General features: G+C 35.4%; 1 protein-coding gene and 1 pseudogene across 1 annotated transcript in view; both read right to left on the minus strand.

Annotated features, from left to right (window-relative positions):
• Window positions 1–27,168, minus strand: part of CCDC73 (coiled-coil domain containing 73) — a 256,081-nt gene that overhangs the window by 84,587 nt on the left and 144,326 nt on the right. The gene's annotated exons all lie outside the window — the stretch shown is intronic.
• Window positions 4,036–4,291, minus strand: LOC109450801 (large ribosomal subunit protein eL38-like; annotated as a pseudogene).

Below are 27,168 nucleotides of genomic sequence, written 5' to 3' on the forward strand. Positions count from 1 at the left end.
CTTGTGCATTGCTGGTGGATTGTAAATTGGTGCTGTCACTATGGAAAACAGTTTAAATCTTCCTCAAAAAATTAAAAATAGAACTACCTTATGACCCAGCAATTTCACTTCTGAATAATTTATCTGAAAAAATCCAAAACACTAATTTGGAAAGACATATGCATCCCTGTGTTCAGTGCAGCATTATTCACAATAGCCAAGAGATGAAAGCAACCTAAGCGTCCATCAATAGACGAATGACTAAAGAAGATGTGGTACAAATATATAATGGAATATTACTCAGCCATTTAAAAGAATGAAATCTTACCATTTGCAACAACTTGAATGGAACTAAAAGGTATTTTTTAAGTGAAATTAAGTAGGACAGAGAAGGACAAATACCATAGGATCTCACTTAAGTGTGGAATCTAAAGAACAAAATAAACAAAACAGAGGTAAACTCATAGATACAGAGAACACACTGATAGTTGCCAGATGGGAGGGGGGTTGAGGCTTGGTGAAAATGGTGAAGGGATAAAGAAGTACAAATTGGTAGTTACAAAATAGTCATGGGGATGTAAAGCACAGCATAGGGAATATAGTCAATAATATTGTAATAACTATATACAGTGCCAGGTGGGTACTAGACTAATCGGGGGATCACTGTGTAAATCATATAAATGTCTAATCACTATGTTGTTCACCTGAAACTAACATAAAAGAATGTATGAATGTCAACTGTAGTAGGAAAAAAAACATTACATATAATAATGGTAGTGTTTTAAGTATTACTAATATCTTATCAGAAAGCTGTATTTCTTTAACTAGAGCTTATGTATTACTTTTATATCCCAAAAGAGATTTAAGGTAGTGACTTCTTTAAGAGGCTTGCTATATTTTTATTTGTGATTTTTATTACTAAAGGCTAAATTATTTCCATCAGAATGTTCCTTCTATTTTATATGGGGAGTCAATGTCAAAAAGTTATTCATTTATTAGAAATACACTTTAAAGAGCATTTATTTAGTGAGCTGGTATTTGTTTCTTGCTACATATAACACTACTTTCCTTTAATCCTCAAAGTTCAAAATCATTAGCCAAATATCTGCAAATATGGAAACAATGCAGCCTTACGTTAACAGTAGAAAATCATATTACTTATCTGTTAACTTTAATAATCAATAGTATTAAACAAACAACAAAAGTAATGAAATAAATCAGTGGTTCTCAAAGGACCAACGGTATCAGCAACACCTACGGATTTGCTAGAAATGCAAATTCTAGGGCCTAACTCACATCTACTAAATAAAGAACTGGGGACAGGGTCCAACAATCCTGTTTTAACAAGTCCACTTAAAGTGTGAGAATCTCAGATACAAATTAACCTGAGAATGTGGTACTTACTTACTCACTGAATATTTTTTAAACGTATAGGAAATTTAGATTTAAATTCTGTCTAGGAAAATATATTTTTGTTTCCTTGTTTTAATTTACCAAATGCTGATCTAAAGGACTAGATGCAATCAGGCATCAATAATGGAAATGAGAAACTTAGTGACAACTCGAATCTTCTGTGTTAAGAATCAGGGAAAATTAATGATAAGTACCCACAAATTTGCAAATATTCCCAAAATCTGAACCAGTGCAAATAATTAAGAAGACTTAAGTGTTTCCCCATTTGGTACATTTTTAAAATTTATGATCAGAATTAGGAGTATTACAGAAAGAGCAAAATAAGCAAAACATTTGGGAATCAATCCCATGGTCTTAAATTCATAAGCATTTTGTTCTAGCCCAGAGATTTCCAACCGGTATACTAGGACAGCGTACCACGAATAAGCTACAGGTTTGAGAGTCATTAATCCTTTCAGTCATACAAAAAGCCACGCACAACCTTGAAAAGCCAAAATACCCAGGGCTTTTTGCAATCAGTCAAAAGTAACTGAGTACAAGGCCCTCTGCACCATACAAATACTGTGTTACCATCTTCCAAATAGGCCACGATGTGAGGTGAAAAAACGTAGGAAGCACTCTTCCAACCATTTCTGCTAACTCAGTGAGTAAGATACTATCAGTTGCAAACACAGAAAACACAATTCAAACTGGCTTTTTAAAAAAAAGAAAATTTAGGGGTTGGCCCGGTGGCTCACATGGTTGGAGCTCCGTGCTCCTAACTCCAAAGGTTGCCGGTTTGATTCCCACATGGGCCAGTGGGCTCTCAACCACAAGGTTGCCAGTTCAATTCCTCGAGTCCCGCAAGGGATGGTGGGCAGCGCCCCCTGAAACTAAAATTGAACACAGCACCTTTAGTTGAGCTGCCACTGAGCTCCTGGATGGCTCAGTTGGTTGGAGAGCGTCCTCTCAACCCCAAGGTAGCTGGTTGGACTCCCGCAAGTATGGTGGGCTGTGTCCCTGCAACTAGCAACGGCAATTGGACCTAGAGCTGAGCTGCGCCCTCCACAACTAAGACTGAAAGGACAACTTGAAGCTGAATGGCACCCTCGACAACTAAGATTGAAAGGACAACTTGACTTGAAAAAATGTCCTAGAAGTACACACTGTTCCCCAATAAAGTCCTGTTCCCCTCCCCCAATAAAATCTTTAAAAAAAAATTATTGGCTTGTCTAATTTAAAAGTCTAGAATTAGGTTTGGCTTCAGGCAAGCAATGTGACTAGCACCTGAATTGCTATTCTTTTAATTTTTGCCTATGTCTCCTTGATATCTCAGTAGCCTATCCTTTCATAATGCCATAATGGCTGCAAGCAGCTGCCAAGGCTACACATTTCCTTGGTTCTTCTTCCAGCAAGGAAAAGAGACTCTGTGCCCCAATAAAAGTCCTAAGGTTACCTATTTGCTGCTGCTTGGGTTACCTTCCCACCCCTGAACCAACTACTGAGCTTGGGATTGATGGAAACACAGTTCAACCAACTCAACCTTTGGAGCTGGAGGTGAAGTCAATCCAGGTTAATCTCACAAACACCACATGCCTGAGAAAATGAGAAGGACCATTATATGGGGAAATGTCAGGTACTGTTATCAGGAAAGAGGAAGAATGTACATGGGTCAATAAAAACAGCTTTCCATAATAGCTTACCACACATCTCTAAATGAGCTAAAATACAAGATAAACTGCCTTTTTCTTTAGGTTAAAAGTAAGTGCCACACTAGTAATCTAAAAAACGTATATTAGAATGACATATTTTTACCTATCAAATTAGCAAAGGTTTTTTCTTTAAAAAAAAAATAGTATTAGTACTAGTAAAGGGATGGTGAAACAGCATTCAGACAGTTCTAGTAAAAATGTAAGTGAAAACAATCCTTTTTGAAAAACAATTTAGAATATCTCAAGAGTTAAACTATACAGATACACTCTGACACCACTGTTAAGACTCTATTCAAAAGAAAAAATCCTTAAACACAGAAAATTATTCATGTTAACAGATGTTTACTACTAAATATTACTAGTAAAAACAAGAAATATTGGAAACAACCTAAATGTCCAGTAATAATACAGAGGGTGCCAAAAAAAATGTATACACATTTTAAGAAAGGCAAAAAACTATTAAAATGGTAATACTCAATATATACTGATAACAGAAGATGAATACAAGTCACGTTTGACTTCTGCAATTACGAGTGGTTACCATCAGCATCCAGACACTTCTGATTACGGCCAACTACTGCTTGAGCAACATTGACCAAAGTGTCCACTTGTATACATTGTTTTGGCACCCATGGTATTAAATGAAATAAATGCTACCACTTAAATGAATATAATAATAGCTAATATTTGTTGAGCACTTACTATATGCAAGACACTCTCTTAACACTATATTTAGTTCTCCAACCAACTTAATGAGATATTTACTATTAGTATTTCCATTTCAGAAATGAAAAAAACTGAGGCATAAAGGGATTAAGTAACTTGCCCAAGGTTACACAGTAAGGGATGGAACTAAAAATATGAACCCAGTAATCTGGTTCCAGACTTGCACTTCTTTTTTTTTTTTTTTGGAATTTTTAAAATTTTAATAGTTCAGATCAGCATGTTTGGTTTATTTCGGCTCCTTCACTGCCAAATCTGGCGGCAGGGACTGCTTCGGTTTCTCTGCTTCTTCTTTGTCCGTGGTGACTATGATGTAAAAGTATCTGCGGCATCAAACTTTAAACTTCACATTATCCTTATTTTTCTTTCTTTTTTCTTTTTTTATTATTAACATTTTTCTTATTTTTCTTGGTCTTGACATATTTGGTGTCCTTTCGCCTGGCTGTGAGCAGGAAATCCTTGATTTCCTCAGTTCTGTGAGGCATGGCTACAAGGCGCAGAGACAGCGAGGCCAGCACAGCAAGCAGCAAGCCGGGAGGAAGACGGGGACCAGACTTACACTCGAAACCACCACATTATATTGCCCCTTAGAATTGTGTTTGTCTAGTATATAATAACAGAAAATATTTGTTATGTTTTATTAAAAGCAAATATCAACAACAACAAAAACCGGACTCAGTCTTTCAGTTAAAGAGAATGGGTGGAACACAGGTATTTAATTCAGCCCCACTAAAATGCCAGGGGGCTATCTAAGGTGTAAACCTTGGACAAAGATGATGAGAGATGAAACAAAAACAACAAAAATTTTGTTTTGGGGCAGGCAGAGAGGTGAGGACTAGTAATATTTACAAGACCTGAAAAAGCAAGACCAGTAACAGGAAAAACTGAGAAGAAATTTGATTTATATTACTCACCCCCACGTCCCCACACCCCATCCCTGGTCCCTCCTTTTCACCCCAGCAAAAACAAAGGGTCTGGTGATACCAGAGACCTATAAAGGTGAAGGTAAAGGTAAGGCCAAAAACAGAAAGACTGCTTGAAAAATCTACATTAAAAAGAGGTTAGACCCACAGACTCCCTGTCTGGTTAGCCAGATGACTCCCCTTCCCTCACCTGGACAGAAGATTAGTTAGAGGTTATGATGAAGATAAGAAAACAGGGTCTCTAGAATAGGGCATTAACAGGCACAGCTGAGAAGAGAGGGGATGGCTACCATACTGAAAAGTTTCCATACCAAATGTTGAGACCCCTACCCCACCAGCTTTCTTTCTCTACAGGGCTCCTACAGCTACTGACAGCACATTAACACTCAAAGCAGGAGGCTGGAAGTGTGTTCTCCAGGGAATTGGGGCCAAGAGAAAAGACATAAAAGTAATAGGACACCAGGAGTTTCCTCACAAAATGTTCCAGTCAGATTACCCTAATATGAAGAGCACAGTAAACAAGCCCTACCCATACATCTCGAGCTTCCAATCTACTTTTTTGGTGCCCCATTCTTAAATACAGAGCAGAAAGCTAAAGACCAATAGATTTTCGAGAGAAAGTGTTTAATTTCAAAACAGAGACCAAAAAACCAACAACAAAAAGATTTTAAAAGCAATTTGGAGGAAGCAGGGGCAGACAGAAGTCTTTCAAAAGAAACATCATTAATATTCTTATTATAGGTTGGTGCAAAAGTAATCACGGTTTTTGCGGTTTGATATTGGAATACATTCTTAAATGTGATTATGTTATACATCACGTTAATGCACATTTCTTGCTTTATGTTTTTTGCTAATGACATTATTTGCTGTTTATTTTATATTTATTTTAGACTATGAAAATGATGTTAGACAAAAAGCAAATTTGAGCGATTTTCTTATTCGAGTCCAGAATGGGTTGTAAAGCAGTGGAGACAACTCAACATCAACAACGCATTTGGCCCTGGAACTGCTAATGAAGGTACAGTGCTCTGGTGGTTCAAGAAGTTTTGCACAGGAGACGAGTGCCTTGAAGATGAGGCGCGTAGTGGCCAGCCATTGGAAGTTGACAACGACCAACTGAAAGCAATCACCAAAGCTGATCCTCTTACAAATACACAAGAAGTTGCTGAAGAACTTAACGTCAACCATTCTATGGTAGTTTGGCATCTGAAGCAAATTGGAAAGGTGAAAAAGCTCAGTAAGTGGGTGCCTCATAAGCCAACCAAACTTCTTTTTAAATCGTCATTTTGAAGTGTCTTCTCTTATTCCATGCAACTACGAACTATTTCTTGATCAGATTGTGACGTGCAACAAAAAGTGGATTTTATATGACACCCAGCAACAGCCAGCTCAGTGGCTGGACCAAGAAGAAGCTCCAAAGCACTTCCCAAAGCCAAACTTGCACCAAAAAAAGGTCATGGTCACTGTTTGGTGATCTGCTGCCGGTCTGATCCACTATAACTTTCTGAATCCGGGTGAAACCATTACATCTGAGAAGTATGCGCAGCAAATCGATGAGTTGCACTGAAAACTGTAATGCCTGCAGCCGGCATCTGTCAACAGAAAGGGCCCAGTTCTCCACTACAACACCCGACCGCACGTTGCACAACCAATGCTTAGCAAGTTGATCGAATTGGGGCTACGAAGTTTTGCCTCATCCGTCACATTCACCTGACCTCTCACCCACTGATTACCACTTCTTCAAGCATCTCAACAACGTTTTGCAGGGAAAACACTTCCATAATCAGCAGGATGCAGAAAATGCTTTCCAAGAGTTAGTCAAATCCCAAAGCACGGATTTTTACACTACAGGAATAAACAAACTTATTTCTTGTTGGCAAAATGTGTTTGTAACAGTTCCTATTTTGATTAATAACATGTGTTTGAACTTAGTTATAATGACTTAAAGTTCACAGTCCAAAAACGCTTTACTTTTGTACCCACCTATAAAATGAGTATATACTATTGCATTTATGAAAAAAGGACGATGTTACCATAAAAGGAAGATTCACAGAAACAATTTTAAAAATTAAGATAGTAGAAATAAAAAATTCAATGAAAGAGTTGGAAGACAAAATTGAAGAAAACTTACAAAAAGAGCAAAAAGCCAAAGAAACACAGAATTGGGGGAAAAAAGGTTAGACAATTAGAGGGTTAATTCAGGTCTAATAACTGCATCCTAGAAGTCGAGGAAGAGCAAAGAGAGAAACTAGAGAATAAATGATCAAAAATTTTCAAAACCAATTTTCCCAGAACTAAAAAAAGACGAGTTTGCAAAGAGTTCATTAACTGCCAGCACCAAGACACATGATGGTGAAATAATATAACGTTGCAGAAAATGGAAAGAATTACGTAAGCTTCAAGAAAGGAAAACAAAAATTTCCATACAAAGGACTAAGAATTACATTAGAGTTTTCAATATGTACAATGAAAGCTAGAATAAAGAAGCTAAGCCTTCAAACTAAGGGAAAACGATTACCAAATTGGTATTTTCCCAGCCATGTCAAGTGTGAAGGTAAAAGGTATTTTCAGACATGCAGTGTCCAAAACAATTTACCTTCAATGCATCCTTTCTCAGGAACCTACTTAAGGATTTCTCCAAGAAAGAAGAAGGACATAGGGGACCCTACACAAGAGAGCAAAAGGACTCCTGGCACTGTGAAGGGAGAAACCAAGATGATACTTGTACAGCAAACCTAGAGAGCAACCAGTCCAGATTGAAGTGGTTTAGTAAACTCTAGTAAAAAGTTCCTCAACAAGATGAGATTAACAGATTACCAACTGTTTTTAAGTCACTAATAAGAGTTTCATATATCTGAGAAAAGTCTGGGGTTGAATTAGTAATGAATACATTAAGAAGTCAGCAATGGGAAAAACAAGACAAATGGGGGAATGTTGTATAGTTAAAGAAAAATAATCATAGCATACGCCAATGGTTCAGCTGTGAAAGCATTGATGCGAACACAATAACTCTAAATACTTATATAATTGAGATTATGATATAACTATATGGTGAGGATGGACCATATGTTAAGGGGGAAGAGTTACGGCAAAAGATGAAAGAAAAGCTAAATCCTCATCTGCCCTTATGGAAAGTCATTACAGAATGTCTAACTGGAAAATAAAAAAATAGCAATGATAAGCATATTATTTAGAGACGTGTAAGTAAATGTCTAAAGAATCGGCTAAGATAGTTTAAAGTAGTTGTTCTGGAGAAGAGGAAATGGCAGGGGAGATTACTGTTTTTCTGAACAAACCTTATAAAACAATTTTTAATTTTTTACACTATGTGCACACATAACTTTGATAAAAATACTAAACTCAAAAAAATAGGATTAAAAAAGACATGCATTTTTACATAAGCATCATGGTTAAAACTATAGGGAGGGGGTGGTAGATGAGGGTAAATGGGATCAAATATATGGTGATGGAAGGAAAACTGACTCTGGGTGGTGAACACACAATGTAATATATAGATAATGTATTACAGAATTGTACACCTGAAACCTATGTAATTTTACTAACCATTGTCACCCCAATAAATTTTAATTTAAAAAAACAACCTATATTTATACCAATATAAATACCATCAGAAAAATATATTGAAAGGAAATACATCAAATTATAAACTGTAGTTGTCTTTCAGTGATCAAAAGCATAAGTAATGTTTTTCCCTTTATTCTCCTTTTCTATAAAGAGTATATATAAGTTCTCTATAAGGGAGAAAAACACTTTCTTGTGTATGTTTTAAATTGACACAGAATTATTTCAATTGCAAAGCCTTAGAGAAATATGAATCAGTTTAATTGCAAGCAGTATTTATCATGAAAGAGAACAGATTAGAATATATCAGCAATCTTCACATGTAGTAAGCTGTGAAGATTACTATACGTAAACGCATGTATATATACTGGATCACGATGTGATATGTCTTTCCTACTGTGGGTCACAGTGCAAAAAATGTTTTTACAATGCTATCCTCAGACAGCTTGATAAAGTAAGAAATGCACCAGTTTAGAAGTTTTGTGGTAAATATAGACTTTTATTATGTGATCTGAAAAAGACACATGCATTTTTGCAGATTCCTATAACAGAATCCAAAACAGATGTGGATTCAAATTCTGTCTCCTCTTACTAGCTGTGTGATTTCTCTGGGTTTCAGTTTCCTCATCTGTATAATAAGGACAATGACACTTATTTTACAGGATGTGAGGACTAAATAAGATAATGTATTCAAGTCCTGGCTCATCGTAGGGGTTTACAGCCAGAAATCAGGATGCTTTTATACAAAACATGCCTTTTGGTCACTTAAAAGAGACATGTGATATTTAATTTGAGGCTTCATTCTTACTTTACTCTTAACAAAATCAAAATACTCTTACATTTCAATATTGCTTTTATCATAAGAATCTCGAAAAAAAGCATATGCCTTCCTGTTTTGAATTATAACTTGAATAAACTCAAACAATGATTCTATATAGGAAAGTAGTCATTTAAAAAATGCTCATTGTATCTTTATTTTTAAGATCTGGCTTCAAAGTGTTACTAAAAATCTCTTGTAAGGCCGGCCCGGTGGCTCAGGCAGTTGGAGCTCCATGCTCCTAACTCAGAAGGCTGCCGGTTCGATTCCCACATGGGCCAGTGGGCTCTCAACCACAAGGCTGCCAGTTCAATTCCTCGAGTCCCACAAGGGATGGTGGGCTCTTGCCCCCTGCAACTAAGATTGAATACAGCACCTTGAGCTGAACTGCCTCCCAGATGGCTCAGTTGGTTGGAGCGCGTCCTCTCAACCACAAGGTTGCCGGTTCGACTCCCACAAGGGATGGTGGGCTGCACCCCCTGCAACAAGCAATGGCAACTGGACCTGGAGCTGAGCTGTGCCCTCCACAACTAAGACTGAAAGGACAACAACTTGAAGCTAAACGGCACCCTCCACAACTAAGATTGAAAGGACAATGACTTGACTTGGAAAAAAGTCCTGGAAGTACATACTGTTCCCCAATAAAAAGCCCTGTTTCCCTTCCCCAATAAAACTCTTAAAAAAAAAAAAAAAAAAGAAAGTGGAAAAAATATAAACATTGGGGGTGGGCAACCCACCTATGGGGAAAAAAAATCTCTTGTATATAGTAATTTATAAAAATAAATTTATTATTTATAATATAAATATTTATAACAAGTATACTTACAATAGTTGTATTTATAATTATTTGTATTGTTTATAATATTTCATTATAAAATATGTATTTGAAAATATATTTACTATACAATGCTTAAAGTATTATAAATATATTAAAAGGCTTAAAGCATTACCTCAGCATCCACCATATTAATGATTCTATATTTTACAGTACTGCTCTTTTCTTTACAAAAGCTTTTTTAAAAGCACATAATAAAAAAAAATCTATATTTTACCACAGTTAAAAGTTATAAAGGCTTTTAAATCTTTGAAAGTATTTATTAAAAATAACATCTTAAATACTCTACAGTGGAAAGTAAGTTAGTCTATAATCCTGATAGGGGTCAGAGTAATAACACAAAATGGACAAATTACACTGTCATTCTACTTAAATTATTTAAGTTATTTAATTTGACCTGTAGATAGTCTCGTGTCTTCTCATCATGCCTGACTTTTAAGTGGGAGGTCTTCATTCATGATGATCTCTTAATAGAAGCAAAGCTTTCTCCATTTAACGCATGCTGTTATCAATCATGTACAGGGATAAATGAGCCTGTAAGATTTTGCCAGTATCACAAATGACACTGTGACCTGAGGCCAACATCTTTATTTGCTTCTCCAGTGATTCACTTCAGCAGATATTAACCAATTTTATAATCCATGAAAGGCAAAATTAAAGGACACCATCCATAAAACAGAATAATTCCTATCAGCAACAAAGTGATGTGTGTATTATCTTATAAATTATATGGCCATACAGTGTGGTAATGTAATGAAGTAAAGATGGGAATAATCAAATGCCTAGGGCAAACGCTAATATGCATTTAATCACACAGCATGAAGCCATTTGTCACTACAGTTGAATGCATGTGTACATAAAATACATGAGTCACGTCCTTTTTGTTATACTATAACAGCATCAATTTCACACTATCATTTCACATAATAAGGACTGGTAAGCTTTGACATTAGCTAAACCATTTAAAGAGTATAAACAAAATCATCAACAATACCTTTACAAATACAAAAAACAATTTGATTTTTCAGTAACTAAAACATTTTTCCCAAAAAAAATCTTTGTTAAAGAGCTATAACTTCCAAGTTTCCTTTTTTCTTCTTAAATAGTCATAAGTTGGTATCATCATATTGCCTTTATTCCTAGGAATACTCTTATGACTTCAAATGAATGCTAAATCAGTCTTATAAGCTTATCTCCTTCATAAGTAATTAAAAATATATTTAGATGTAAAATATGGATGACATTTGTCACAGAAAGTGAACCCTTGTGTGAAAACTTAATTATACAGAAGCTAGTGTATATGTATATTGAAAAAGATTGAGAAAAAATTACCAAAACATGACTTATTGTATCTTATATGAGCAATGGTTATGTTAGCCATTATATTCTAAGTTCCTTGACTACTAGCCAAGTCGCACTCATTTGTATATCCTCACACTGCCTGATACACTAATTTACAAAAGTCAGGCACTCAATATTTGTTGCACTGCTTGTTGCATTGAATCGAATAGATCACTACGGTAGTATCCTTTGGAAAAGTGAAGAGTAGGATACTTGGAAACCATGAGTCAAATAAGGTAACATGTGCAATCAGAATGTTTCCTATAACTATGATAGATAAACTTTAAGAAAGTTATCACAATGCTAGAAAGGACCTAGAGAAAAACAACTATGCAATGAAGGAAAATAGAAAGGTGCACCCATGGGAATTTTTAAAATTAGACTTCTTATATAGACAATAAAGAACAAGAGTGACATAATTCAATAAACCTCTCTGTTCAAGAAACTGCAGGTGATGGGTGGCCCATTAGCTCAGTTGCTTAGAGCATGATGCCAGTAGCACCAAGGTTGCCAGTTCGATCCCCGCATGGGCCATGGGGACCTGTGCCCTCTGAAAGAAAGAAAGAGAGGAAGGGGGGTGGGGGGAGAGAGAGAGAGCAAGCAAGCAAGCTAGCTGCAGGTGATACAAATTTGAGTCAATGGCCTTTATCTTCAAGGTCTGGGAAGGTAGATAAAGTATTTATTCAATTAAGCGTAAAGCCAGACATAATAACACTAAGCATGATATAAAAAACATGACAGATAAAAAAGGGTGCTTTAAGTGTTCAAAGTACACTTCAAAGAGTTCAAAGTACACAGTGCCTAAACATTTACTTTACCTATGAAATAAAGATGCTAAACTCAGTTTAAATTTTTGATTATTAATTTGTAAATAGCCTCATGAATTAAATAGTTATAAGTACATTATCAAATTGGAGTAAATGGTATCAGCGCTACTTGCAGTAGTATAATTCTGATTTAAATAACCTATACAGAATAGATTTAAGGATATTGAAGAATTCAACAAATACCTCACAGAAAAGGATTTTGAGATAGACTTGAGCAAGGGGAAATGGAATTTGGCAGAAGGATAACATGGCAGTTCTTACTGACACAAAATGATTTGGAAAGCAGGAGGTCATTGAGGAGCAATTTTCACAAAATGAGATATGAAGTGAGATATAAGGTAGTAGTTTAAGGTTATAAGTAATCGAGGTAAGGTAGGGGATAGGAGAGAAACATTTTACATCTTATAGAAAGAAACCAGTAAAGATCAAGTGATTAAACATGAAAAGAGGAAATAACTGAAGAAGTGAGGTCTGGGAGTTGGTCAGAGGGGAAATACATTGATGAATGATTGAGGTTCCAGAAAGGAACAGAATATTATAAAAATCTATGTAATTATAAAGAAAATTATAAAGATCAAGTGTAAATCTGATCTTGTTAACTAAATTTCAACTTATCAGAACTAAGGGGAGTCTTAAAGTCTGAAAACATTAATGTAAATAAAGAAAGCAAAGAAAAAATATTTCATTCATTCATTCAACATTTGTTGATATTCTAAATGTAATGATTTTTAAAAAAATACAGAGACCTTGTCTTCAAGGAACTCTGGTAGAGAGATACAGATATATAAAGATAATTATAATACAATGTAGTCATGTGCATGGTAGAGATCCCTAGGAGAAAGAAGGGGCTTCTAATCAAGCAAGAGAAAATCAAGGACAACTTGGGAAGGTCAGCAACTACCTAGAGAAAGTGACTTCTGGTCAAAGACTTAAAAATCATGAAAGTTAAAAGGTTAGCAAACTGAAAAATTAGGTAAGGGTATTTTAGAGTACATAAACAGCATAAGCAAAGGCACAGATGGAAGAAACATGATTTTAAATGAGGAACTAAAAACAGTTTGAAATTAGAATTCTAACATAAGCCTGGGAAAAGATGAAATGAGGCTTCAGAAGTGAGGCAGGTGTTGGGGGGTTTTTATGCCATGTTGAGCTTGAACTAATTAACCTTCGTGCATTCTGCTTTCAAATATAGAATGCCTTCCTCTGTCTTCTCTGTTTACACATATTTAAAAATCAAATCAAACTCCATCTCCTCCATGAAGCTTTTCTTATGAATCCAGCTCACACCAATTTTTCCTTTTCCGAATTGTACTTATTGTCTGTGTCATATGATTATTACGTATATTGCCCCATTCTCTTATTGTCTATTACACATAATTGTGCACTTTTTTGTCAATTTATAATGCTTCCACAATGTTAATTTTTCATTAACCGTGTTTCATGCTTGTAGAAAGTTTATTAAGATGCAGTGAGAAACACTCTTTGGAAACACTTGATAAATATTTTATTAAGTTACCATAAATTATGTAAAATTATTAAAACACTTAGTTTCTTTATTTATATATAAGAGTTTATTTGAGCCAAAACTGATGACAATTGCCAGGAGGTAAGATCTCAAATGCTCTGGAGAAATGACAGTTTTCCAGTTTTTTTAATGTATTTGAAGAATAAAAGAAGGTTACATGAAGGTGGGAGAAAGCAAGAAAGGGACTGGATTACAGATAGTTAGTACTTAGTTTCTTGAAAGAAAATATTTTATACTACTATGAGCAAAATATTCTCTATTCACAGTAAAACCTTTCCCAAATTTCAACTTGTTCTAATAAAAGGAGTAGGGATTTCATCTACAAATTTTAAAATTTAGAAATAATTAAATTCTAAAAATGAATGGTCTGAAACGTGTGAAGGAAATGAGAGAATTGGAAATTCTCTCCACAAGGATTATTATGGAACCAAACATGAAATAAATAGTCATGAAATAAACTATTAAAGGTACTATAAATTTGATCTAAAGCAACACAACAGAGATCTTTGAAAACACTAATTTTGGCCACTTTCTAAATAAAATATAGGAAAATCCTTTAAGCATTTCTCAAAACATTTTTAACCTTTAAATTAAACTTCAAATTTTTCCAAATATGAAACAAAAATAAGTTGCCAAAATGTCTTAATAAGGGCTGATTCTAACACAGCTGGAAATTTATTGCTCATTGAATTTAAACTAAAAATAAAGAGCTTGAGTTTTACACGAAATTAATCAGTACCAGAGAATTTCACAAAGTCTTTTCTTATTAACAGAAAGTTTCCATGGGTCATAAGGAAATTAAGAACATTAAATGGCTTCCTGACATTCTCTATCATGTTGATATAACAAATAGAATAAATGAATTATGAAAATTACATGAATTTACAATAAAAATTTTCACCTAAAATATGTATATTACAAGAACATTTTTGCCTTAATTATCTACATAATCATTTCCCAAAGTGTATTCTAAAGGGCACAAGGTCCCCAACATGTCTAAAAATAGGTTCCATGGTCAAGTAAGTCTAGAAAATGCTGCATACTAACTCCACATCTTAGAGACTTATAGTACCATCAGCATAGTTAGAAACTGTTTAACTTTAACCCAAATTCCTCAAATTTATCTTGATCATGGAACACTTTTTTTTTTTTTTGATAATGCTAATGCAAACTAATATTCTGGGGAACATGTGTTCCAAAGGAGGTATTTTGGAAATTCTACTCTATAAAATTGTTCTATGTTCTTACTTTGCTAGTGGCCTCATTTATAAAAAATAAATTCCCAATGAGAAACACTGTCTTCATTCAACTATTACCAGCACTAACAGAAGAATGTTATCTTCAACAAAGATATTTACCATTACAGCAATACTTTCCTTCAACCACAGCCCATATACAAGTTGCCCTCAATGTGTTCCATTAATATGCACTTCAAATAAAAAATAGGACCCAAGGTCTAGTGCAGAAAATCTGTAGATTGTGATCCATTCGTGGGTCCTGAAATCAGTGTTAACGGTATTGAGCAGAATTTTTTTTTTTAATGAAAGGCTAGGCTAGAAAAAAATAAAATAGAAAATGTGAGAGTACATTGCTTAGACCAAGGTAAGTACTGCCTCATGTACATTTTACTTCAGTTGTATATACATATGTCTATATTGGCCTGCATGTATTTCTTAATGTGGGCTGTAATCAAAAAAGCTTAAGAATGCTATAAGTTCAAAAAAATGTTGGGGTTAAACAGGTTTCTTTACTGCAGGACTTTTTAGACCCTTTAATGAATCTCCAAGAGCATTTCTGAACATAGGAACCTTTTTTTATTGAAGCATCTCACAGTACCTAGTGTGTCCTGGAACATAATTTAAGAAACACTGTGTTTTGGATACCATGCGTGCACCCCCAACTGTTTTGAGTCACATTATATAAAACCAATATTCAATTCTCACCTCTTTCAGAATATCCACAGATTTCTCATCTTAATTGCTGATTCTTCACTATTTGGTTAAAGTTACAATAGCTTTAATTTGATTAGCACGAAGTAGTAAGCACTTGTGTTTCCATTCTGGCTCTATCACTTATTGGCTGTGTTGTTATTGGCCTTGCATTATTATTTAATATCTTTCCCACAACTTCCTCATATGACATAAGGAGAATAATAGGGGTACTTATGTCACAGGTTTGGGGATTTGTTTTTTAGGATTAAATGAGATAATGCACCTAAAGGAACTAGCCCAGTGCCTGGCATGTAATCAGCATTCAACATATGATATATCTATTACTATCAGAATACCACTATTACAGCACAGTAGTTATGAAATTCAGTCAAAGCTAAAGAAACTAAAAACACTATGCTGCCACCCAGTGGGCACTATTATATAAAAATAATGTTAAAAAAAACACACAAAAAACCTATGATACAGGTTCCTTCCTAATTCTATGGTATGAAGCAGTAGAAAAATTAAAATATTCTCTCAAGTTACATTAGAATACTTTATAAACCATCAGAGTGGGGAATATCATTTTTAAAAATTCAATAACTACTTGAAGCCAACCCTGAAACCAAGGAGGGTTATTATAAACACTCAAATTGGCTAAAGAAATGGCGAGAGAGAAAACTGTGAAGGACTGCTGAAAAAAATTCCACCCACATAGTATTTGCTGATTTTCAAGTTGGACTGATATTTCAATAAGGGTTTTTACTTCAAGGTGCAAAACAAACACAGCCATATAGGCATTTATCACAGCTAAGGCAAAAAAGCAAATAATCAAAAGTTAAAGGACTGCATTAATCTAAGTGGAAGATTCTTAGTGGAACCTTCCCATTTTCTTTCTAAATGGAGTGTACTGATTACAGGCATACCTCGTTTTACTGAGCTTATTGAGCTTCACTTTATTGCACACCTCACAGACACTGCAGTTTTTTACAAATTGAAGGTAAGGCGCCCCCCACCTGCAAAGATAACGGCTCACTAGACTGCAGGGGTCGGGAACCACCGCATCTCCGCGGAATGCCTGTATAAAGGTTCCCATAATTGCCTTCGGAATTATCAATGATTGTTTCCAAAAGCAAAGCTAAGTGGAAGGTTAAAACAATGACATGAATAATTTAAACGTACAATTAAGCGTTATGAGAAGGAACCGGAAATTCCACTTCAGTTTGCTTGTGCTTCAAAGCACTTCAGAAGGAATGAAATTACCATAAAAGTAAAGAAAACTGGAGAATTTTTCCTGGGGGATTTACACCCATCCACAACTGTTCATTGCTCTAGAATTTCTACATTATACTTCAAACATTCTGCGAAGTAACATCCACCAAATAAAGGTCAGATTCACCAGTCACAATTCAAAATGTTGCAAACTTTGAGCACAAAAAATGTACATTTGAACATTTTCACAAGAATGACCAACATTATCGCCTTATATTCATAACACAAACGTGAGGTTTCAAATCAAAACCTAAAAAACAAGTATAGGACGCATCTGTGCTTCTCTGTAGTTAACAGACAAAACCCACCTTACTAACCCGCAGCCTCGATAGGGTTTTAGGGAAAACCACCAGAAGGCCAAGCAAAGAGAGTGAGTTCAGAGAGTGATGCTCAGTTACCTCAGCCGAGCGGGGCTGGCTACCCGGGAGGACTTCCGGTTCACCTTTACCCCCCTAAAGCATTTCCGGTTCCCAGGCCTTACTTCCCTCAGCTTAAGTAGGGTGGAGAATCATGGGCACCTGGGGCAAAATGTGATTGACTTTTTTAAAGATACAGACTCCTGGAAAACTTTCTCTGGATGTTCGATGTTTTTCTTTAAGTAAAACATTTATGGGCTTATATTTCCATGTTTTAAAAAATCTTTGAAAAGGTAAAGAAAAGTCTGTTACCTGTTGGGAGCAATGGGAACTGTGTGGATGGAGACAAGAGAAAGAGAGACTTCGCACTGAATACTTTATGTTTGAAGCATGTGAAGGTGTTATCCATGAAAAAAAATAAATGTTGGTTATTTTTAAGTGAAATAGTAAAGAGAAAAACTGTAGCTACAATCATACTGATGATCACACCTATTCCAGCACCTAATATAAAATGCAATATATTTTAGGTCTTCTACATGGTTTTTGCTGTGCTCCTGAAAGAAATGGTCACTGTACTCAAAATTTTAACCATATTTCAAGTAAAAGTCTGGAACTCTCTTTTTTACTCCCACTCATCTTTCAGGTCTTTGCCCAAAGGTCACCATGTTAGGAAGACCTTCCCTAACTACTATGTAAAATAGTAACACCCACACACATACTCTACTTTCCCCAGATTTTGCTTTATTCTCCATTGACACAATCACCATCTAATATGGTATATTTGTTTATTGTCTATATCCTAGAACATAAGCTCCATGAAGGCAGAACAACTCTTACTCACTTTTCCACACCAAATTCTAGCATAATGCCTGGCATTTAAATGCCAAATAAATGAATGGATGGAATATGACCTTTCAATTTGGAATATGCTAACTATAACAGCTATACTCTAATAATGATTAATATTTACTGATAATTTACTTGTGTCAGACAATGAGATAAGTGTTTTACATACGGAGGTGGCAAAAAAATGTATACAAGAGACCACTTTGGTCAACGTTGCTCAAGCAGCACTTCGCTGTAATCAGAAGTGTCTGGACACTGATGGTAACCACTTTGAGCACCTCTTGTCATTGCAGACGTCAAATGTGACTTGTATTCATCTTTTGTTATTGGTATATATTGAGTATTACAATTTTAACACAGTTTTCCTTTCTTCAAATGTATATACATTTTTTTGCCACCCTCTGTATATTTTCTTGTTTTGGTCTCACTACAACCCTATTATTATACACTTTTTGCGCACTGGGCACTAAGGTTCAGAGAGGTGAAAGAGTTGAACTTAATGACCTCTGATTCCCTTCTAATTCTATGCATGCTTCCCAATGTAAAATATAATTTATTCCTAAAAGAGATATTTAAAGTAATTTCTAGAGTTTTCTTTGCCATTTCTACTTTTCTAAAATATTAACTATAGATATTTCTAGTTCAATGAAAAATACTTTGGTTTCAATTGAAGTTCATATTTTAAAGCAAGAATTTTATCATTTAAAAATAATCTCATCATTATGTTAACAAGAACAATAAAATTAAGCATATCCTTTGACTCCATAATCACTCTTTTGAGATAACATTTCAAGAGGAATCATCAAAAGGAGACAGAAGGAAGAATAACAATTTGTACAAAAGTATTTATAGCAGTGCTATTTATAGTAATGAAAATTTTGAAATAATCATTTCAAAATAGTTGGATATTTGGAAAACTACATAGTATATCAATAAATTCAAACCCTTCAAAACCTGTTAAAAATAAGTATACTGTTTCAGTGCATAAAAATGTAAGTAATCTCAAATGAAAAAGACAGGACCCAACAGTGGGTACACTGATTAAAACTGTAAATACACCTTTGAATTCTGAGAAGGATCAGAGAAAACTTTAGCACAATCATTCAAATTCATGGAATTCTGTTTTTAATTGTTAAGGTATTTATTATAATAAAACTTGATAAATTCTAAAGCCTTATTCTTTCAAGTTATAAGTACATAGATTTCCCTTAAGCCATAATTGTAATTTTCTTTACATACAATGAGAGAATCCATAAAATGACCGTCTTTGTAGTTCCTAAAAAAATTGCAAATCAAAATAAACTTGAGGTACTATTTTATTCCAATTACATAATCACTATTTTTTTGTTGTTGAGCATTAATACCCAATGCCAGTGAAGTATATGATTAAATTGGTCACTTATATTTCTCGTGACTTTATAAATGATACAGCCTTTTTGGAAAGCAATATAGTGACACAAGGAAAACTATGAAAATGTCATATTTTTTTCTCACTCCTGGGAATTTGTACATAGGAAATAACATGAGGAAAAATTGTGTGCTAAGATATTTATCACAGCACTATCTATAATAGAATGAAATTGGAAATGACCTAAATATCAAAATAAAAAAGAATGAGTAAATTACAGTGCACTAAAGTGACATTTTGAAGATCACACACAAAAAAAAATAGAAAAATTATTGAGGGAACAAACTTCTTTTTATTGTAATCATAACATTGTTATTGTATAGAATTTTTATTTGTTATATGATTACCATAATTAATTAATTACCTATAATTAATTACCTAATTATCATATGATTACTTAATGAACTCATACTAGAAATAATGCTACTTATTCCTCTGTATCTATCATTATCTAATTCATGGTATTAGTCAATTATATGGGGAAGAGGTGAAAGAAAGCATAAAGATTAAAAGGGGAAATCCTAAAGGAAGGCTTTTCCTCTACCCATCTGACCCCTGCCCAGGATTCTTTATGGAAGGGCCTATAAAACTCAGAGGACCTAAATGAGAACTCATCTTTATCAAGATACCCTTCCTTCTAAAAGAATAAATGAATGAACTAATCAGAAACAGTCTCAGAGACAAAGAGGAAAAACTGAGGGTTGCTAGATGGGAGGGCGGGTGGGAATAAGAGGGAAGGTGAGGGGATTACAAAGCACAATCAGTAACCACAAGACTGCCACAGGGATATGAAAGTCAATTTGGGGAATGTAATCAATAATGTTGTAAAGATTTTGTAGGGTGTCCGATGGACACTTGTCCCATTAGGGAGACCACCTCAGGGATCATGTAGATGCCTGATCACTGCCCTGTACACCTGAAGCTGAAGCTGAACAATAATGAATGTCAACTACAATTTTATATGTATATATTTATAAGAAGTGGAGTACAGCATTAGGAATAGAGACAGTGGAAATGTAATGGCTGTATGCGAAGTCAGAGGGGTAGTGGATGGGGGTGGGGGGTTGTCACTGTGTGAGGGATATAAATGATAAATGTCCATTACATTGTTTTGTACACCTGAAACTGATAAAAAAAAATTTTTTTTAAAGAAGCACTGTAGACATATGTTTTGTACTAATAAAAAAAAGATACCCTTCCTTTTTTAAGTACCTCACAGACAGAAGCTGAAAGACTTCATTCTGTAAGGTATATTGCCTACCTTTTTTTTCCCTCTCTGAACACCACAATTTTGATTCCAGTAGCCAAATAGAAACTATCTGGTCCCAATATCTGTATCAAAATACCTAAAAGAGGGCCGGCCCGGTGGCTCAGGTGGTTAGAGCTCCGTGCTCCTAACTCCGAAGGCTGCCGGTTCGATTCCCACATGGGCCAGTGGGCTCTTGACCACAGGGTTGCCAGTTGGGCTCTTCGAGTCCGGCACCTTGAGCTGAGCTGCTTCCCGGATGGCTCAGTTGGTTGGAGCATGGGCTCTCAATCACGGGGTTGCCAGTTCAATTCCTCGAGTCCCACAAGGGATGGTGGGCAGCGCCCCCAGCAACTAACATTGAACACAGCACCTTGAGCTGAGCTGCCGCTGAGCTCCACAAGGTTGCCGGTTAGACTGCTGCAGGGGATGGTGGGCTGTGCCCCCCTGCAACTAGAAACGGTGACTGGACCTGAAGCTGAGCTGCGCCCTCCACAACTAAGACTGAAGAGACAACAACTTGAAGCTGAATGGCACCCTCCACAACTAAGATTGAAGGGACAACAACTCGACTTGGAAAACAGGCCTGGAAGTACACACTGTTACCCAATAAAGTCCTGTTCCCCTTCCCCAATAAAATCTTAAAAAAAAAAAAAAATACCTAAAAGATATTTTGATACAGTGTAATAAGATGGAAATTATGTTTTTATAAAAATGCTCATGTGTGTAATGGCCTAAAAGTGATATCCACACAGTGAAAATAATGTTTGGGTAAGCCCTTCAATTTTTAAAATTTTTATTAAAAGTTGTTACATTTTTACAGTGAATTCTATTTAATGGATTGGCTATTTTGTCTTTGAATAAGTTGCTAACGAAGACATGGCTTATCTAAAAATTAATAGACATATTAAAACTGTTTAGAATTCCATATACTACTTCCTCTTGCCTGGCATATCCTTGTTGTCTCCTTTCTGGGCTCTCTTTCCCTAGAACCTCACTGCAACCTAACGTTCCCTTAGCTTTTGCCCAGGCTCTTCCCTCTACCTCTACTGTCACACTGCCTGCCTAAAAACACCTTCTCATTCTTTAAGTTCCAACTCACATGTCTCCTCTTTGAAATGTCATCAACCTTCCACTCTTATCTAAGCAGAACTAATCATTCCTCCTTGGTACAATCACTGTATGCTACATATCTTTATTGTAGTATTTATCACACCCTGCTGCATTATTTGCACTTTCTTACTCCTAACAGACTGAACTCCTTCAGGACAGGGACTCTGGTCATATTTATTAGGTTTGGCGCAAAAGTCATTGCCATTTAAAAGGTTAAAAATAATTGCAAAAACTGCAAGTACCTAATGCTTTTAAATCCCCAACGGCTCTGTGTGTGTGTGGATGACACGCACATAGTAATTAAGAGTAGATGGCTTGATACAAATCCTGACTCTGCCATTCACTAGCTGATGACCTTGAGGAAGTTATTCAATTACTCTGTGACTCAAAATCCACAGCAGTAAAATAGGGATAATGATTGTACCTACTTCTAAATATAAATGTGATAGATAAGGTACATAAAGTACATAGTGTGATTGAAGGAGAACTGACTCTGGGTGGTGAACACATAATGCAATATACAGATGATGTATTATAGAATTGTACACTTGAAACCTATGTAACTTTACTAACCATTGTCACCACAATAAATTTTAATTTTAAAAAAGTGCATAGTACTGTGTCTGACAGGTAATAAGCATTCAATGTGTGATGACTGTTATTATTATTATTGTGACTGTTATTTTTAAGAACTCAATAAGTATTAATTGATTGAACGAATTAATGAATGAGTGAACTACATGTTAGGTGGTTATCAGGCATCTACATCCAAGCCTAGTGATGGGAAGTTCTTTCTTTTTCTTCAGCACTCTTTTTCCCCTGTAATTCTTGTTAATTGATGTAACTTTACATATATGCAAAGTAAAAGCTTTCCTCACTACAAAGTGTGTGTTCTTTTTTACGAATAGATTGTGAATCTTTATTATAATGTGAGATCATATTTACATTTGACATAGATTAAGGTCTCAGAATGTCTTAATCCAACTGTAGCCATAATTGTCAGAGAGTGAAAGTATGTCATTTTTACTTGATGTAGTAAAGGGAGTGAGCATATTTACATGTCTCCCAAACCAGATTCTCTATAATCACAGTTTTCGCATCTTATGTTAATAGGCCTAGAGCTGCTTAAAATTCGTTGTGAATAAGCACAATGACTCCCTAGGAGAATAACAGGAGATAATATCTACATTGAAGAATAATGTTATATGCATAAAGTAACTGGACAGGTTTCTACAGCCTACATGATGTTATATGCATAAAGTAAATGAACAGGTTTCTACAGCCTACGTAAATACTATAGTGAAAACAAGTGCTTATAACTTGTTATAGTCATAGCACTTATCACATTTCATTATAGCTATTTGTTTCCATGCTTGTGGGAAGAGATTGTATCTTATTCGTCTTTGTATCTGCAACCTCAGCACAGTGCTTGGCACATGATATACATTTAACAAATATTTATGGATATACACTTAAATTTAAAGATAAAGTTGCATATAACTCAAAGAATTTCATGTAGTAGTTGATAGTGCCACAAATTATGATAGAAATCTCTCTAAAATTTGTTGGGTATGTTGGGTTTTCACTCTGGATTTTTACTTTGATATATATAAGAATGTAACATATCAATTAGCTATGACTTTTAGGTGTCAATATCAGGATGGTGGATTAATCAACTGCAAAATATTATCTGAAAGATGTACTACATGTATTACATCCACTATGGGAGAGGTTTCATTGTGAGCTTATGATTTGTTGATTTTTTTTTTTTTTTTAAAGATTTTATTGGGGAAGGGGAACAGGACTTTATTGGGGAACAATGGTCAAATTGTTGTCCTTTCAATCTTAGTTGTGGAGGGTTCTGTTCAGCTTCAAGTTGTTGTTCTTTCAGTCTTAGTTGTGGAGGGCGCAGCTCAACTCCAGGTCCAGTTGCCGTTGCTAGTTGCAGGGGGCACAACCCACCATCCCTTGTGGGAGTCGAACCGGCAACCTTGTGGTTGAGAGGACACGCTCCAACCAACTGAGCCATCCAGGAGCTCAGCGGCAGCTCAGCTCAAGGTGCCGTGTTCAATCTTAGTTGCAGGGGGCAGAGCCCACCATCCCTTGCAGGACTCGAGGAATTGAACTGGCAACCTTGTGGTTGAGAGCCCACTGGCCCATGTGGGAATCGAACCGGCAGCCTTCGGAGTTAGGAGCACGGAGCTCTAACCGCCTGAGCCACCGGGCCAGCCCATGATTTGTTGATTTTTCATTTAATCTTATTTTATATACACACTACATAGGAGAAAAACAAAAATTATTCATATCAGAAAATTTGCATTAAACACATTCCATTAAGACTTTTTCTTTTTTCCCTAATATACTGGGTTTTTCTTTTAACTTTCAATTCAAATCTTAATGAAAAGCAAGAAGACAAACTCTGCAAGTTTATGAAATTCATCTTCTTTGCCCCCTTAACCATATCCTCTTCTGGACACCTTTACTTATGTTATGCTATTGTTATAGATAGCATCATCCTCCCAGTTTCAAGATAGAAACTTAAAAGTAATAGTATTCTTTTTCCTCTCTCTAACTCCTCTCCTCCAAGTTGTGGATCTTACTGATGGATTTTTTCATGAAGTAGGTGAAAGAAAGTAAAATAATTAATCCTGGGATTCCTACTTGAGTAACTGGGTAGGGAGTGTAGCCATTTAGTGAAATGGAGAAGAAATGAGGGCCAACACTTTAGAGGTGAAAATAGTTATCAGGATGACTTTGGCTGCAAATAACAGACATCTTTAACTCAAATTGTGTTAATAAATAAGGAAATTTATTATCTCAGATAACAGGAAGTCAAGAGATGGAGGACTCTACATGCGGTTTATTGAATCGTCTGCTCTACTTTTCAGTGATTCTCTTTGTTTTGGCTTGCTCTGGTGTTGGCTTCATTCTCACATTGATAGGAAGACAGCTTCCTATCAATGAGCATCATATCCAGGTACAACAACATAAAGAGGAAGAAATGGGCCATAAAGAGGAAGAAAAGAGGAAGAAAAATCTTTTCCAGAAGCCTCCTAGCAGACATCTCCCATTGGCTCAAACTCATTCACATGTATACCTTAAACTAATCATTGATGAGAGGAATGGGATGAAACTCTCATTGAATATTAATGAATCGCTCATTAATTTGGTTCATATGATCCAGTTCTTTAGTCAAATCAATTTCATAAGAGAACAGATAAAATTGAATTTTTAACCTACATCTTTAACCTAAGAACTAGACAATGAACTTTGTACATTGCCATCAAATCGCATATACAATGTTGTCATACCTAAAAGAGTGTCCATTAGAGAATTACCCTAGATATTATTATATTGTGACATAATGCTATAGATTTTTCTTTCTATTTGAAGGTTACACTTCTAATTATGACTTACTCTTTAATTCAAGTATGACTTTAAAGTCCGTTGTGGGTAATTCAGTAGATATGCTATTCTTATCAAATCGAAGATATCATTCTAGTATCTCTTCTCTTCAGGGTCATGAGTTTTCTTTAATAACTAGAACTGCTTAAAACTCTAGAGAGGATCAGGGAATTAGAATTAGCTCTATTTTCACATTAACAGCCAACTGCCCTTTATTGGAGTTCCCATTTTGTCTAAGGCTTCAAATATTGAACTATTCCTTTGTTCAACAGACCTCGTATTTTCTCAGACACTTGGATGGGTATCTGGGATGGGTTGTCCTAAGCCTTCCACTCTCTTCCCTCTCCTTTCTTTCATACTATGGTTAAAGCTTTAGTCCATAACCTCAAAACAAAGGTTTGCTTCAGCCTTGTCTCTACTGAATGCCTCTGATGAATGAAGCAGGAATATTCCTCACTGAGTATTTACATTGAGATGAAAAAAGAGACCCCATTTGTGCTAAGGTATTATATGTAATGGAATGTTTATCTCTGCCTTTTGCCCCCTTCTTTCTCCAAAATTAGTTGTAGAGGGGGGAAGAAAGAGGGGGTGAAAAGGTGAAGAGAAATAAAAGGTACAAACTTCTGATTTTAAAATAAATAAGCCATGGGAATACAGTGTACAACACAGGGACTATAGTCAATACCATCATAATAACTTTGCAAGGTGATAGATGGTTAATAGACTTATTGTCGTGATCACATGTAAAGTATATATGTTGAATCACAATGTTGTACACCTGAAACTATACTTTAACTAAAACAATTTTTTTTAATTAGTCTAGAATGTAGATAAAACATCTACCTGTTTTTCCCTGACTCAAACTGTGGGATAAAACAGTAGATGCAGAAACAAACCATCTTAAGACAACAGAAAAAAAAAATCATCAGGAAGAAAATACTAGCTCTATCCTTGCAACACTTGATATACTAACTCAACCATATAGAACCTTACATCTGAAAGAAGGCACTTCTATTAATCAACCTAAGTAGTGAGCTTCTTCTCCCAATACTCTGTCCCAAACTTAAAGTGAAAAAATGAAGCAGTTACCCAGGTAATTGATGCCATTTCCCCTCCAATTCTCCTCAATTGCTAACATAGATGTATCTTTAACATCTTACATTTTATTCTGTTCATGTTAATGCTATTTAAACTTTCATATGATGTTCATAAATGTGTAATACCATTTATATACCTAAAGACTGCTGACAAAGTTTTCAAGAACACAGACTCCCTTCATTTCAATCACAGTAAATCCCTCTGACATTATTAGGAATTCCACATAAGTAGGAAAAGGAGGAAAGAGCTCTTAAAACTAATCCTGCTATAAAATGTATTCAAATGCTTGTCGGCCCCCTTTATTCATAGAGTTCAGTAAGTTAAATCAAGTGTAAAAAACTATCCAAAACGTGATCTAAGTTAAATAAAAATGTAAAGCACAAGCCCAACCTGAGGCAACTTTCTGAAGAAAATTCTTCAGGTCAGATTTGTCTAACAAATTCATATTATGTCCTAATACGGCTTGAAACACCCTTAATAAGTCAGTTAAAAACAAATTCACAAGACCTAGTAATTGAGACCTGGACAACCTTGGAAAAACTATGGTATTATTTTTCAGTGAATTTCTACATCTTGATGCCTTCCCCCACTACTACCCAGCCCTCTGAGCCACCAAGAGCTATTCTGTGGAGACTCACTGGATCGGACCACTATTACAGGCTCTAAGACTGTATAACATTAAATAATTTTAGAGCTGGGAGGAAATAAAATTTTCAACTCCAACTCTAATTCTGAAGCTTGAAGAATCAGAAGGCCATAAAATTCACTTTTCCAAAATTCAAATAAATGAACACCAATTCCATCTCTGTGGTTCATTTTATGGCCTACTCAGGGTCT

Source organism: Rhinolophus sinicus, chromosome 14, assembly GCF_057876585.1.
Source record: "Rhinolophus sinicus isolate RSI-liver-muscle chromosome 14, RSI-T2T, whole genome shotgun sequence".
NCBI classification, from domain to species: Eukaryota; Metazoa; Chordata; class Mammalia; order Chiroptera; family Rhinolophidae; genus Rhinolophus; species Rhinolophus sinicus.